Consider the following 14,914-nt stretch of genomic DNA (forward strand, 5'->3'; position numbering starts at 1 on the left):
GTACAGTAGTACTACTGTAATACCCTTTTTTCACATCTGCATAATTGTTACAACTTTTAAAAAGTTGTATACATACATTAATCTCGCGACTTATTACATGTTTTCAACCTTGTGAAATCTCCTCAGAAGTATTGTCATTTGTCGTATTCGATTGGGAACTTTCGTTGTCAACGTAAAGATTCGTTGAGTACTTTTTGTATTCGAATTGTAAATTTGTGCTCAACAGAAAGTCATTCGAATAGAAAACGTTGACAACGAAAGCTTTTTCGTTAAGAACAATCTCAACGCTCAAAATACTCCGTTAAAGAAGTACTCAACGGAAAAACTGTACTCAATGGTGGAAGTCTAAATCGAATACGACAATTGTGGAGCATGTTGTATAGTTTATTTTAAATAAATAAAACCTCACTTTTAAATTTCCGATACTTCCAAATAAAGGTGTACTGTGATTGGTCAGTTACAGTAACTACCAGGACAAAGGCTACAGTATGTTCAGACCGTTTTAGCGTACAACGTTACTAGCAAGGTCACGTTACAAACCGCAGGGAAAAAAACGAGGTGTTCAGACCCATAGCGTACGATTATCGTTACAATGGAAATACGTCATTCAGGTTGTTTCTAGTTGCATATTCATGTGCTCTTACCCACGTGTTTTCATCATTATTTCCACTGTATATAGGCCTAGATCTCAGCCCTACAATTATGACAAAATTTGCCGTAAATAAAACATACCTCAGCATTTATTTAAGAAAAATATAGTAAAGCCAAATTTCTGTTTCTATTGTTTTTATTTTGTAGTAAAAAACATTTTCCCCAGGCTCTTGTGTTACGAAAATAAAGCAGGCCTCTTAATGATGAAGAAAAAATTGATTGTGATTAGTCTATCCAGTCCAGTCAAAGATATATATATTCTTTGGTCCAGTCGGTTGAAAATAACCCTTAACTTGATAAAAGGGACACAGCTCCCCTTGTTTGTTTACTGAATTTTTTTGGAGTTAGGGGGTTTTCAGCATTAAACTTGTCCAGTCTAGTCTGCCTTGTATGAATGAGTGACTTGATGTCCTACGCTAGTTTTTAGCTTGAAAGAAATGCGTGAATGGCTCTAGGCCTAGCTAGGCCTAAAAAGCGGATGGGATTGTAGTCCCTATGTTTAAATACAAGGTGCATGTATGTCATTTGTTAAAATTAAAAAATATAATGGTAATCAGTTGATAGTAGTTTGTAGCCTTTGTAACAGTTGTATTTGTAGTGTAGTTAGGCCTTATTTATTCTGGCCTTTTTGTTATTGAAATCCATCTCACACATTGACGATACAAGATGTCAGCCTAGGTCAAACCTTGTTTCGCGTCATAACAGGAAATGTTCTGATTGGATACAACGTTGACTTACAGTAGCGTCGTACGCTAAAACGGTACTATCAACCGTTTTCCACTACAACGCTACAACCGTTGTACGACGCGTCGTACGCTAAAATGGTCTAACGCCATGGGTCTGAACAGGGCCAAAGTACACACTACAACTCCAGACATCACAGTACAAAAGAACATGCCTCTTTCTCCCAAGATTTCACAAAACTCTCCTGTGAATTATCACAAGAATTTTCTCAAAAATTGCGAAATTGGTTACAGCTTGTTACTTTTTGCAGTTTGTGCAAGGCATCTGTAAATTTTGCCATTTTTTGCAGAGATTAATATCATAGGTTTTTCCAAAACTTGAAGTGAAAGTAAAAAAATACTCTTTATTAGCCAGCATGGTCGGTATAATTTTTTTAATTGTCTTGGTTAATTTGATGGAATTGTAGCCAGTGTTTGGATTGGTCTTTTCTTGGGACCTGTTTCTGCTGCAAAAAGGTAACCAGATGTATAAATTGTCCATGAAAAATTAACCAGGTGAATTGCCCACAAATGGTTTGTAACCAGTTAAATGGCAGCCTTAAATTAATGGTTAACAAGACCCAAACGATTTGGGGTTAGCACACGATTTGGGGTTAGCACACGATTTAAATGGTTATCACTGTGTAATTTTAACTGCAACGCAAAATATATTTCCACAGATTTTATGGTAGTAAATGTGATGTGTTTTTGCAAAATGAGTCCTTTTTAGTGACAAAATATTGGTTGTAATACGCTTTGGTGAAGTGTTAGTGTAAGCACGTGCACTCAGTTTCCCTTGAACCCTGCCAAGGCCCTTGGATGCCACTTAGAAGCTTCCAGTCATAGAGGATATAATTTGCTCCAGACAAAAATATTGTCCTCTATAGTATAATATTTAAATAAAAATATGATGATAAATTTTTGATATTGGTTAATATCTATTGTCCTATTGATTATTAATTAGCAAAAATGAATTGACACAACATTATTAGTGTACAGTCATTGAGTAATAATACATTATAGAGTATAGCATTAGATGGCAAGAAGCTTAGTTTCAAGCAACAAAGGAAATCATAATTTATACAATGTAGTTCCAAATATAATTAGCATAAATTTACAGAATCTGTGGTACTTGACATACATTATCTCATAAACTATTTGATCATTTTCTGGTATCTCTAAGCTAATATTAATAACCAATTAAATAGTAGTGTGTGAATAAATTACTGTAAGACACACATTTAAAACTGGTTCTCAATATAAACAGTTTGAAACTATGCATTGGAACCTCTTTAAACTGGTTTTGGCTGTTTGCAACTTAAAATAGCGGTTATTTGATTGACAGATATCAGTGGTAAAATCTGGGGTGGGTTCTCATGAAAGACTACAAACTGATGCCAGAATATTTAGAGAGCAAATAATTCAACAGAAAGGCAAATCATTATGGCCAAATATAAAAATAGCAATTATGGATTTTGATTAGTCCAGTCGATGTTTACGTAATTCAGAATTCTTGACCATCATGATTAAACAATTGTTCAAATTTTAATTTAACTGAAAATTAAACACAAGCTTCTAGGGAATGTGAAACTAGTATTTGTCTGGCCTTATAAACTAATTTTACTAAAATAAGACTAAACTGGTTATTTGGAGTTTATTCAGCAGAAACACTAGGGAGAAAAAGTGATAACATCACGTTTCCGACTGCGCTGGGGCCAAACAATTGGTCGGCTATCTTGTCCTATTCTAACGCTTTGATTTAACACCGCTTTTTCGTACATCCAAATAAATTTCGTTTTTACATAATTTAGAGTTGTTCATCTTGCTTTATTTTACTACGTTACTACTGTTAAATATTTTGCTGATAATATATCGTAAGTTTATTTTCAGCTTATAATCGCACTTTTTAGGCCTCTTTCTTTGGCGGCGAGTTTATACTAGCAGTATTTCTGTGTTTGTTTGTGGAAATGTGCGATTCAATACATTTCTAACCTTCAGTTTACTATTTATTTATTTATAATATTTATAAAAACGAACTTTATCGGGATGTACGAAAAAGCGGTGTTAAATCAATGCGTTAGAATAGGACAAGATGGCCGACTGAACTTTGTTTGGCCCCAGCGCAGTCAGTAGCCAGGAAATGTGACGTCACACTTTTTCTACCTATATTGTCACATCTTAATTTAAATATCCAGATGCATGTTTATGTCATTCAAGTATCATGACATGAGATTTAGTTGTATTAACAGTGTTATGTTACCAAAGCTATGATCTTACAACCTCTCAACTAGCCTATAAGCAGGCTCAAATTGAGATTAATTTCATATTGGAAATATTCACTGATACATAGTCTACAACCTGGGTGTCTATCACTATCTTATTATTTAAAAGAAAATTACTGTATCTGACCATACCTCCATGATCTGACTTTGTAATGAAATTCAGATGCTACTTAGAGATAGGATTATGACAATATGTGTGGTATTTGACAATTAATACAATATTGCTTTTTCCAATTGCATTATGTACTGCTGGTGTTCAGATAGATAATGAAACACATTAGCTGTTTTTTTTTTTAAAGACATTTAAGATAATTATATAACATGTTCTGGTTTACATTAGTTGTATATAATTTAATTTTCTTTTAGTTTTTTCTTTTTTTTTCTCATTATGTTTTGTTTTTTTTTCAAATTATTATGTTTTGTTTTTTTGGACCATACCGCATGTTGTGAGTTCCACCGATCCAAAGGTGAATGGTCAACAAATAAATAAAATTAGACCACTCCTTGGTACAACAAAGCAAAATTAATAAAATTAAAATATAATAGAAAGTCATTCTTTGCTTACACTTGTAAATAAATGGAACATCCCACGGTAACGCTTCAAAAAATCATTTCACATCATAAAATAATTGTTTGAATTAATCTTTTACAGTATGCCATGTTTTTTTTTCAATTATAAGCACTTCATGAAAAAAAATTGAACAAGTAATTTAATAAAGAATGAGCAGTTAGAGATAGAATCCATTTAAATATGAACCAATAAATGTATAGTAGACAATGACAGTTTAATTCATCAATTTATAAACAAAACAATAGAAAAAAAAACAGAGTTTTTTGTTCGTTTTCAATTTACTCTTAAAAGTAGTATGCCTAAAAAACTGTATTACTGTATTTACTGAAAATTTTTATTGTATTAATTCGGGTAAAAATTGTGTTCAAATAATGGGGCATTTTATTTGGTAGCAGGTTTTTTAGGTTTATTCTAATACATATGGTACAGTATACAGTATATGTATAAATACATCACATCACTTTAAATTGGTTGTTTCCTGAATATTCTGAATGTCTGTTTTGTTTAGCAAATTATTGAATATTTTGAGTTTGTATACGTGATACTATTTGGTATCACTAAGACTTTGTGTCTATATTTTTGTGTGCGTACCTAATGATAATGATTTACAGAGAGACAAGAAGACGAGAATGAGCACCTAAATGAGAAAATCTTTACCTTTATTATGATTGGTATGATCAATGTGTGTACACTAACTGATTTTTCAATTTTCAAGAATAATTTATAGACAAAAACCAGGAATTTTGCCCTTTGATTATTGGTTTTACTTCTTAAGACTTTTGGTTTTTAGTAAATGTTTCACCCACTCATAAATTATCCTTTGAAGTAAACTATCTACTGCGATTGCAGTATACATTTTTTTTATAAAGACATTACATTATTTAACTACAGCACATAATTAATTTAAATGATTATGAAAAATTTCTACCTTTCAGATTATTATTTGAATTCAAGTCTTTAAGGGCCTGGTTAGTGGCAATTTTTAAATCATACCTTTAAAGTATTATTTAAAGTAACTTGTTGGGTTTTACATCCAGTATGTACAGAGCCATTATGTTCATAGCCATATACAGTAGATAGCTATGTGTATAGTTACAGATTGAAACTAGAACAACACTCCGAGAGTGCATACCTCCGCCTACTGTAAAATTCTCTCACATAAGATTTTACCGGAAAATAAAAATATATTTTTATTTTTTATTTTTGTGTCTTAATGCTGTGTGTTATTAGGCTTTTCACTACAATTTCATCATGTGTATGCAAATTTGGTGTAATGGTTATTTTACCAGCCTTTCAACTAACAATAGTTTCAGTTGACTAACAATAGAACAGCAACGCTAAAAACAAACGGGTGAATTTGATAAGAAATAGGTTTTTAAAAACTACTCGCATCAACAAACTTGTACATTAAATCTAATTATGTTTTAAAATTACAAATCACATATTATAACTCTTTAGTAGTTCTCGAGAAAATGCAATTTCAGTTTTAACTCGTTACTTTAAGACTCTTGAAGGCTTTTGAAAATTCTGTCCTATTTTTTAACACTAGCAGGTCTGAAAATAATTCCATAAATTGGTCCAGAATTGGGACAGTGGTCTGGATTGCCTCCACAATTTAGTGGAATGGTCCTTGAACACATCTATGTCTATATTTTATTTTGGAATTCTTGCAATTAATTTTTGAGTAATCCTGCTAACCAAATAAACAGACAAACAAATAAACACACACACACACGTGATCGACTACATCTACCTCCTTCACGTAGGTAAATAAAGAGGTAATAAAATGTACAATACTAGACCATTGACTTGAGTAAACAGAAAAAAATAAACATAACATCACTTTATAGTTGGAATTAGTGTAGCATTAGCAAAATAATAGTAGTAATTTAAAAACAAATTTCCAATTATATAAAGATGTAATATACAGTAATGTCCTCTTTACACAACCACTGTAGTGTCTACCAAATTAAAAATCTGTTATTTTTTAGTGAATTATATGATTAAAGACTACCAAAACTGGTTTAGATGAATACAGTTCTTTTCAGTTTTTTAAATCGAAACAGACCCTAATAATATGTTTATAAATGCCTCACTTACTATGATAAACCATAGACCTAACATAATTTTAAGAATCAAACACCCCTCTAAGACAGTGGTATTGTCCATGTGCCAAACCATCATGTGAGCAACCCCACTTATACATAAGATGTTCCTTTTGACAGTAGGCTTCTAAAATGTACTCTTATAATTCGAGAAAAACCTTTAACTGAAAGTTCCATTTGGAGACTGAACTATATAAATATATCACATAAACTGATTGATTGGTGTTTATCTGCACTTTAAAGGTTGAAAGACAAAGGCAATTACTGCAAGGTTGATGACTAATTGCCACTGAATGCCTGACTGTAATTATAAACAGTGTAATTGATTAATTCCACTTTCTATCAAACCAGGGAGTTGTTATTAGATGGAGTAACAACAAATTTATCAACTGATCTACAGCCAATAAGCGACGAGCGGTATACAGGAACCTCAAAGGATTATGCAGTCAACTGGCACTAATTTCCTGCCTTTTGTTTGGAGTCTACTTTGCCGACGATGCCAGGCCCTCTATCGCCGGGATTCGTCCATTTTGAGTAAAGACTTTCGATGCATTCCTGACAAACAAACATTGTAGGCATGCGCAGATGATTCCTTCTTCGTCTATAGCTTTACAATTTGTTTACGTCATTAGAGAATTCTGCAATATATATTTTACAAAAAACCGCTTTAAATTCCGACCTTTCGTTAAAAAGTTACGATAATTCAAAGTGTATGTTCATCTGTTTGTTTGTAGACCTTCTTTCGTGATTTTCAGAGACTTTTGGTAAGTTTTAAAGTTAATATTTGATATTTTCCGCACGTTTCTCCATTTTAACACCAGCGCTAATATTTAAAAGAGTATGTCTTCTATCATTCTCTTGATATCTTATTTTCTTACAGTTTCTTACATAATCGTAATTTTGGTTAAAATACAACATGTTTTTATAGGTGTGGGCATGTTGTCAGTAGTGATAAACGCCAGCGTGTAATCTGGGTAATTAACACCCTCCGATCGTATGTTTGTTGGCGGCTGGAATCGCCGATTCTGGTGATGCACTAGGTACACCACCAGGGCCTAGGCCTAGCCAGGGAGATGGTCTAATAACAAATCCCTGGCCTAGCCCTCTCCCATAAATAGGCCTAGGCCCCTGCACGTATGCTAGGCGGGGAATTACCTATATAACTAAGCATAGCCTATAGAATAGGCCTATATAATTATAGGATGTCCACTATAAATAATAATTAATATTAATACAATTCTATGACTATGTATGAATGTACTGACTGTAATTTATTTTGTTGTCTTCCTGTTATTCATTATAGGAATTTGTACTGTAATAATGGAAATACAGGCTATTTGTCGTTTATGTGGGCGAGAGACTGCTGCATCTGACTCAAGACGTCTAATTTTGAAATCTGATTATTCAGATTTAATCCAGCGTGCACTACAAGTAGATGTGAACACGGATATTCTCCCACCATACAGTTGTAACAACTGTAGAGTAAAACTTGACACATGGAAGAAGAATATGCGCTCTAAAAAGAAGGATGTAAAAATTGGAATAAACCTTGCTGATTTTGATTCCAGTGAAAAACAGACAGAAGAATCTTTTTTCTGTGAGGCAGCAGTAGTTGCATTGCATCTCAAATGGGATACATTCTTTGGAAAGGAGAAGACAAACACATGTTTACAAACATTGTTATTTGTACATGATTGTACATGTATTTATTTTTAAATATGTATTTAATACAAAGAATTAAAAAATGACTCAGTATATCGATTATTTTTATTTACAGTATATCATTCATTAAAAGCCTTGGTTACATTTAGATATACAGTACTGTTCAGTACTTGATTTTTCTTCTGCACTGTAGCCCCTTTCTTCTTTGTCTGTGCAGGGAGTTCCCTGGTCTGTGCAGGAACATCTTTGTCTAGAATTGAAAAAAAAACAATTAACATAACTCCCTGGTCATACATTTAATCAGGCGTTGTCAATTTAACTCCCGGCATTTGTTAACAAATGAAAAATACATAAATCTTCCCAATTGTCAGTAGTGACAGCCCAGGTCATAATTAATAAATGGAAATAATACTGCATCATCAGAAAGTTGTTTTTATTGGGGTAGGCCTAGCCCCTACTTGACCGTCCCTTCCTTCCTTCCTGATGAAATATTAAAGTTCAATGAATAAATACCTGTAAAAAAAAGGCAACGTAAAAGGCCTCCTTTCTTTCCTAGAGATTCTAGCTAGGAACGGTAGGCTGCAGTAGTATCAAATATTGAATAGGCTACACCAGTTACTAACCTGTTTCTTGAGTAGTAGTAGTACTACTAGGTCGCTTAACACTAGGCCTACTTGAGCCAGGCCTATGCCCAATATTATTAACGTCGTGTTGTTGACAGCATTGCTCACAAACCCATTTGCCAGCTGGAACTTCAGAAGATGTGAGCAGTGAGCTTCACACATTCAAAATGGAACCATTCATTAGGACATGCTTTTCCTTCACAAGCGATCATTTGATCGTCAGAACTTTCCCCACATGGGCAATACATTGGCACATTTTCATTTAGATCAACATCTTCTAAATCGCTATCATCGAAATCTAAATCGGAAAAGTCTACGTACATCGGTATAGAAGTCGTCAGTTGTCATTGTGTGTCGCGATTGTATCATCTGGCTTTCTGAAACACCATGACGATGTGTGACTTAGGCCAGAGTTATTCAAGCGAAGCGAAGCAACTTTGACTTTTCTGCGCATGCGCGTGTCATTGATTACGTCAGGGAAAATTGTTTATTTGATGAGGAACTGTTTATCGGGGATTAAGTCTTATCTATTTTACTTCCTGTCGGAAAAGTAGACTGATCAAAAGAACATACTATGATGTTACTCCATCTAATAACAACTCCCTGATCAAACTACCTGTAAAGTAATTGAAGCGCTATTATGTAAGTCTGTGGCTGTGTTTGGACGTAAAATCAGTTACATGTGTAACTTTACATGTGTAATCAGTGATCGTTTGGCCGATGAACAATTTGCAAGTGTAAACAGTCATATTTCATGCATCTCTTTACACTATTAAGGTCAAATTGCTCCTTAGCTTGCGGTTAATCAGCTTGCAGTTTAAGGTGTAATTGAAAAATCCACCTCATGAGGTGAATTTTTGTAACAGCAAGTTTATCTCAAAATTTACACCACAAGCGACCATTACACGTGTAAATTTATTCCGTCCAAACGAGCTCACTGATATGTCACAGACTATTAAGATCTTTAGATTCATTCAAATTGAATTGAAACAGTTCAGAAATAAAAATAGCTAATATAATAGCAATTTACAGTAAATTAAATGATACAATAATAGGAAATGTTTCAGGGGATCGAAATTAGAAGTAGAAGAACTTGTCTTATACCAACCCATAAACAGAAAAAAAGACAATTAAACAATTGCATGACATAATCATTAGCTAATGTTGAATATAAATAATAATCATAATTATTTTAAATATTTTATTAATCAAAATTATAATTGTATTTGGATTTGGATTTTCTTAAAGGTATGGCGCACACACAAGAGATTTTTCCCAAACATGTAATCAGGGCAAGTCATTCAGAATATGATATTAAAATGATTGACAAAAATATCATTACCAGTGCTGTTTTTTCCACTAAATACCACATAGATCTCAAGGTTGCATTGAAAGATTTGTATAATGGATATTAAAATAAGGACATTTGATCATCATTTTATCTACTACTTAATAGGGACTTAGTGGTTGTCCTCTTGAATACTCCACAAGGAAGTCTGATTCCAATAGAACAGTAGGGTGACAAATGGAACGGGCATATTTTATCATCCCTCTTATGTTTGGTAAACTCGATCACTATACAAGGACGGTGGTAAAACAGAGATTTTCAGTTATTGTTCTATGAATTGTGAAGACAAACATTAATAAGCAATGCCAATTTTGGGTGAAGTCTAATAGAAACTGACCATCATACCACCTTGTTTTGTAAATTCTTTAAAAAAATTATTTTAGTTAACAAGTCAAGTCAATTATCATTTATTATCATTTGTTTTAAGAAAAAACATAGAAATACTGATGCTCTGTTGGCGGAGCACAATATCCAACAGACACAATACAAACTAAAAAACAAAAACATTACAAAAAAGTGTCTACATTATGTTTAAGGCTCTAATAGCTCCTGGAAAGAAACTATTTGTAAATCTTGCCTTATTGGCCTTAATAGAACGAAATCGCCGATCGCTGCGCATCAACTGGAACATACTAGAGGCCGGATGAAGCTTGAGAATCAAGTATTATACCTGTATATTGTAAATTAATTCATTGATAAAACTGAAAAGTATCTAGTATACAAGTAATGAATGTTATGAGTGTGATGGTACAAATAATGGCATGAGGTGAATTATTTCAACGAGGCGAAGCCGAGTTGATATATAACCTTTTATCATTCACCAAATGTACCATTACACAAATATAAAAAACATTCATTATTTGGTTTATATAACATGCTAAATAGATTCCTGTCATTTGAATCAAATAAAAGGTACAAGGCCTACATTTGATTAACATTGATTAAAACAGTAACATTTGGTTTTTAATAATATTAAATATTATATTTATATAGATTTTATAAACACCCCTACTGTAGTGTTAATTATGTCAACAAACGACAAAACAATCCTAAGCCTAGCAAGGCTAAAATGCCTAGGCCTAGCCTAAACTACTAAACTATAATACTAACAGGCCTAGAGGCCTAGCCTACTAGCTAGGCTACTTCGACAGGCAATTTGAACTCATCTAGGCTAATTATGTTTTTTCCAACAATTCCACGATGTTCCCACAAAAAAAAAAAAAAAAATCCTACAAACGATCTAAAGCTAATTTAAATGCCTTTTTGATCTACATTAGTACATATCTCTCCAAAAATGTACTTCCATCGTGAAGTCATAACATTCAATCTTTGATCGCGGCGAAAGTACAAAATAGGCACAAGAAAAAAACTTTTTTTTAGTACACGAAAAAAAGTCTATTAAATGATCGTTTAATAGTGCATACTATTGCACGCCATGTGACCTACAATCGTCCAATCAAATGACAGGAATTTATTTAGGTGTTATATAATATTGTATATAACATAATGTTATTTAACCTAGTTTAGTATTCTTTCCCGATTCTATTAAAATAAATAAGACTAGTTTGTTTCAAGATTGAAATTTTGATTCTGGTTTGATGTTTAGAATGAAGGCGACATGCGGTATTGGTTTATTTTTCCTTTCACGTTCTTCTCATACCGTCACGGTTTATTTTGATTTATGCTTTCTTCCTAACCTCATGTAGGTATTTTGAAATGCTGATAACTCAAGTACATGAATGTTTCTACGAATAATAGTTTTGAGTGTAAATTTTAGTATGTGCAGTGTTAAAATGGAGGCAATTTGATAACATTGTGTAACACAATATGTAGTTTTATATCATTTTGTGTAAAGAAGTAAATCAGGTTTAATGAATTGATACAGTTTTACAGTATTACTATCAGTATCACCCAGCTTTTAAAGTTAGGATCACCAAGGTAGGATTTTGTTATTTATTCTGCCTAGCTTACCAATACCTACCAATACTATAACTGGCATGATTATTGTGGTGTTTTAGGTTTCTTCCATTTGGTGGGATTTGTGCATTGTACAATTCAGGTGTAAGTACTCATCCTAGAGAGAATAGGGCCAGTGTTGGTTTATCCGTTGCTTTTTAAATTCGGAACTTAGGCTAGAGGAACTGTTGTTGGTTTACTGTTATTGTATTTCTAGATGATAGATGTTCATAATAATTAGAAATACTACTATTATTAAGTATGTTGTACGTGTAGTGGTATTGTTAGTTTATAGCACAATAGGAATAAAAAAGCATCCTATTCAACTTTAGTAACAGGTTTTTGTAAACTTGGTGGGAAATTATTCAAATGTGAGAGCTTATTAGGAATAAAACAACTATCATTTTGAATCTCGCATTGCGATTATTTTATGTTTTTTAACTATAAAGTAGGTATGTGACATTTGAACATAATCGCTTGTGAGCTAGAGTATAGATTTCAACCTCAGGTAGTGATTGCCATGATAAATAAGTTTCAAAAGAATTCAGTCATAAATCATTCTACTGTAGTTTGTAGTATTACACAAATATCAAAATATTTATCCACTTGTAAGTAAGCAGCAACATTTGTGTGTGGTTCACTAGTTATTTTACAAGAAAGTCAAGAAGTATTATGTTTGTTCAGGTATTTCTAGCATGTCATTCAACTAATATTGATATTAATACTAATGAATTGCAGTTTTTATTGAGGTTTTAATTCCTAATGAGAAAACATGCTGTGAAAAGAAAATGTACTTAAAATAACCTTGGTGAAGTCATGCTACTATGAACCAAATCAACTATGTAATTTAATTTTCGGGATTAACACCTCTTTTTAAAATTTTTTATTTTTCTTTTCTTTTCTATATAAGTTACCTGGATAAACTGACATTATCGTGCTCTTTTGAGGGAGAGCTACGTTACAAAAAAGTACTTGAAGTTTCCCTCTTTCATGATGGACTAGTAAAAAAACACAGCCTTAGGGTATGTTCAGACTCACGGAGTTACGGTGGAGTTATGTAAGCGACCTAATTTTTGTGTCTGAACCATGCCGCGGATTAGCGTTCGGGAGCTGTAACTCCGCGCCAGTGGCGTTAATAACTCTAGCGGGAGAGGGTTGATTTCATAACGCTAATCCAGTGATGCATCAGTGATTTTAACCTTAACCAATGAAAATACACGACCACGATTAACAGACAGCAACTACATACCCCTGTACCCTACGATACGACAGCAAAATAGCTACTGTATGTCAAATGTATTTTCAGGTTCAGATTTTAAAGAACAGTAAAGTTGGCGTCAGTGATACGATATTTTCATAAATTAAATCAATTAATCAGATAATTGTCCGTGTAACAATTAAATTTTAAATTATTTTGAATTAAAATGCAATTCTACAAGTAGTAAGAACAATTCAGTATATTTGAAGGTAAAACATTATATAAATAAAAAAAACAAAAAACCATGTAAACAATGTTAACTTTCATGCCTCTATATCGTGCCTGCTTACCTGGATAAACCCGACATAAGCCCTTTTCCACGAAGTGCGAAACAATTACGAAAAGAAGAATTTAGCGGTAGCTCACCTCCGTGATAAATGGGACAGTCTGCTATAGCGCCCTCTAGTGGGACCACTCCCACGTAGTACCGTCATCATTTCTTTTCGTATCGTCGTACTGACAACACAAAGTTTTTTGAAGAGAAGATTTCGAATTCCAAGGTATTCAAGAGTCTAATAAAGACAGAGTCAAGCTAGCCGAGGCTAAGTTTATCGTTTTATAAATTAGATACGTTGGAATACGTTGCCTTTGTTTACTTAAACAAGGCAGAAATACCGTTATTTATCGTTTATTTTAAACTTGATACGTTGGAAGCCGTTGCTTCTATAATGAGGTTATTCTCGGCGCCGCGCCTGTTCCCGCTGCGGCCTCTGCGATCCTGGACCCTACTGAGTTGTCTCCGGCGATTCTGCATGCCATTGCGGCGGCGGTTAGGGCTATACCAAAGGATGAGCCTGCGGTGGCCCCAGTTCAACGTCCTCCTATTCCGTACTATCCGGTGCCCCCTCCTCAGACACCACTACCACCTTTTTCTGAAAGTCCTTCGATGGAGGAAGGCTATTCAAGCGATCGGACTATGGTCACGCTCTCGGATGAGGAGAGAGCCGCGTCGCTTAGGGGGCCCGGCGAGGAGGGATTACAGGCGCTCGTGAACAGAGTTCTTCCGGCGGTACTGGTATATCTGGGAATCGACTTCTCACTCCGCGAGCCTAAGCCGACGCCTTCGACTAAGCGGTTTTCGACTTTCGGCGTGCGTACGCCGCTTAGGAAGAGTACTACCTGTCCGGTGGTGCCACTCGACCCGGAGTTGGTCGACCGCTTGGATACGCTTGCTCGCGATTCGACGTCAACACGTCGCGCAGCTCCGTACATTCTCTCGTTTGCCTTTCCGGTGCCGTCAGCGCAGTTTGATAAATACATCATAGCACCGGGAGTGCCTGATGCAGCCAAGGACTACAGACAGACTACACAACAATGAGTTTCAAAGATAGGTCATTAGGTCTGTTGTATTTTATATTGCTTGATCAGTTGTTGTTAGTTCCAAGTTGATCATGTAAATAGTATGACAATTATAATTATACTATGTATAAATGACTTAATAAATCGAATCTGAATCTTCCAAATTTTTTCAGTAACAAATTCTAGACTTTCCCGAGTTTTTTGTGAAAATTAGTTGTGGGAATAGTTTCTATTTTTTGCAAAGCGAAAAATGTATGGAACCAATCAGAGCTCAGAAAAATCGCGCAGCTCAACACAGTTATTCGGACAAATTTTTATCTGAGAACACATAGAATTCGCAAGAATAATTTTGCCCAGTGGAAAACAGGTTTTAATTTCTACTACTAAAAGCAATAGAAGTATGAGTGCCACCAAATAACAATTGTATTGTGTACTAA

General features: G+C 34.1%; 1 protein-coding gene and 1 long non-coding RNA gene across 5 annotated transcripts in view; one reads left to right on the forward strand and one right to left on the reverse strand.

Annotated features, from left to right (window-relative positions):
- LOC140063632 (coiled-coil domain-containing protein CG32809-like) overlaps window positions 1-14,914 on the forward strand; it is a 159,100-nt gene that overhangs the window by 46,235 nt on the left and 97,951 nt on the right. Inside the window, exon 1 of one of the 3 annotated variants that reach the window (XM_072110061.1) lies at window positions 11,532-11,902. The exons of the other annotated variants lie outside the window; for them this stretch is intronic. The gene's annotated coding sequence lies outside the window, so the exon portion shown is untranslated. Of the gene's footprint in view, window positions 1-11,531; window positions 11,903-14,914 lie in introns of those variants that run through there. 3 annotated transcript variants of the gene reach the window in all.
- Window positions 7,842-14,914, reverse strand: part of LOC140063636 (uncharacterized) — a 478,535-nt gene continuing 471,462 nt past the window's right edge. The window contains exons 3-4 of one of the 2 annotated variants that reach the window (XR_011847650.1): window positions 8,137-8,243; window positions 7,842-7,971 (exon numbers count right to left, since the gene is read on the reverse strand). This is a non-coding gene — a long non-coding RNA (uncharacterized lncRNA). Of the gene's footprint in view, window positions 7,972-8,061; window positions 8,244-14,914 lie in introns of those variants that run through there. The other variant, XR_011847649.1, reaches the window with a different exon arrangement.

The sequence above is a fragment of the Antedon mediterranea genome, chromosome 1, assembly GCF_964355755.1.
Source record: "Antedon mediterranea chromosome 1, ecAntMedi1.1, whole genome shotgun sequence".
Classification (NCBI taxonomy): Eukaryota; Metazoa; Echinodermata; class Crinoidea; order Comatulida; family Antedonidae; genus Antedon; species Antedon mediterranea.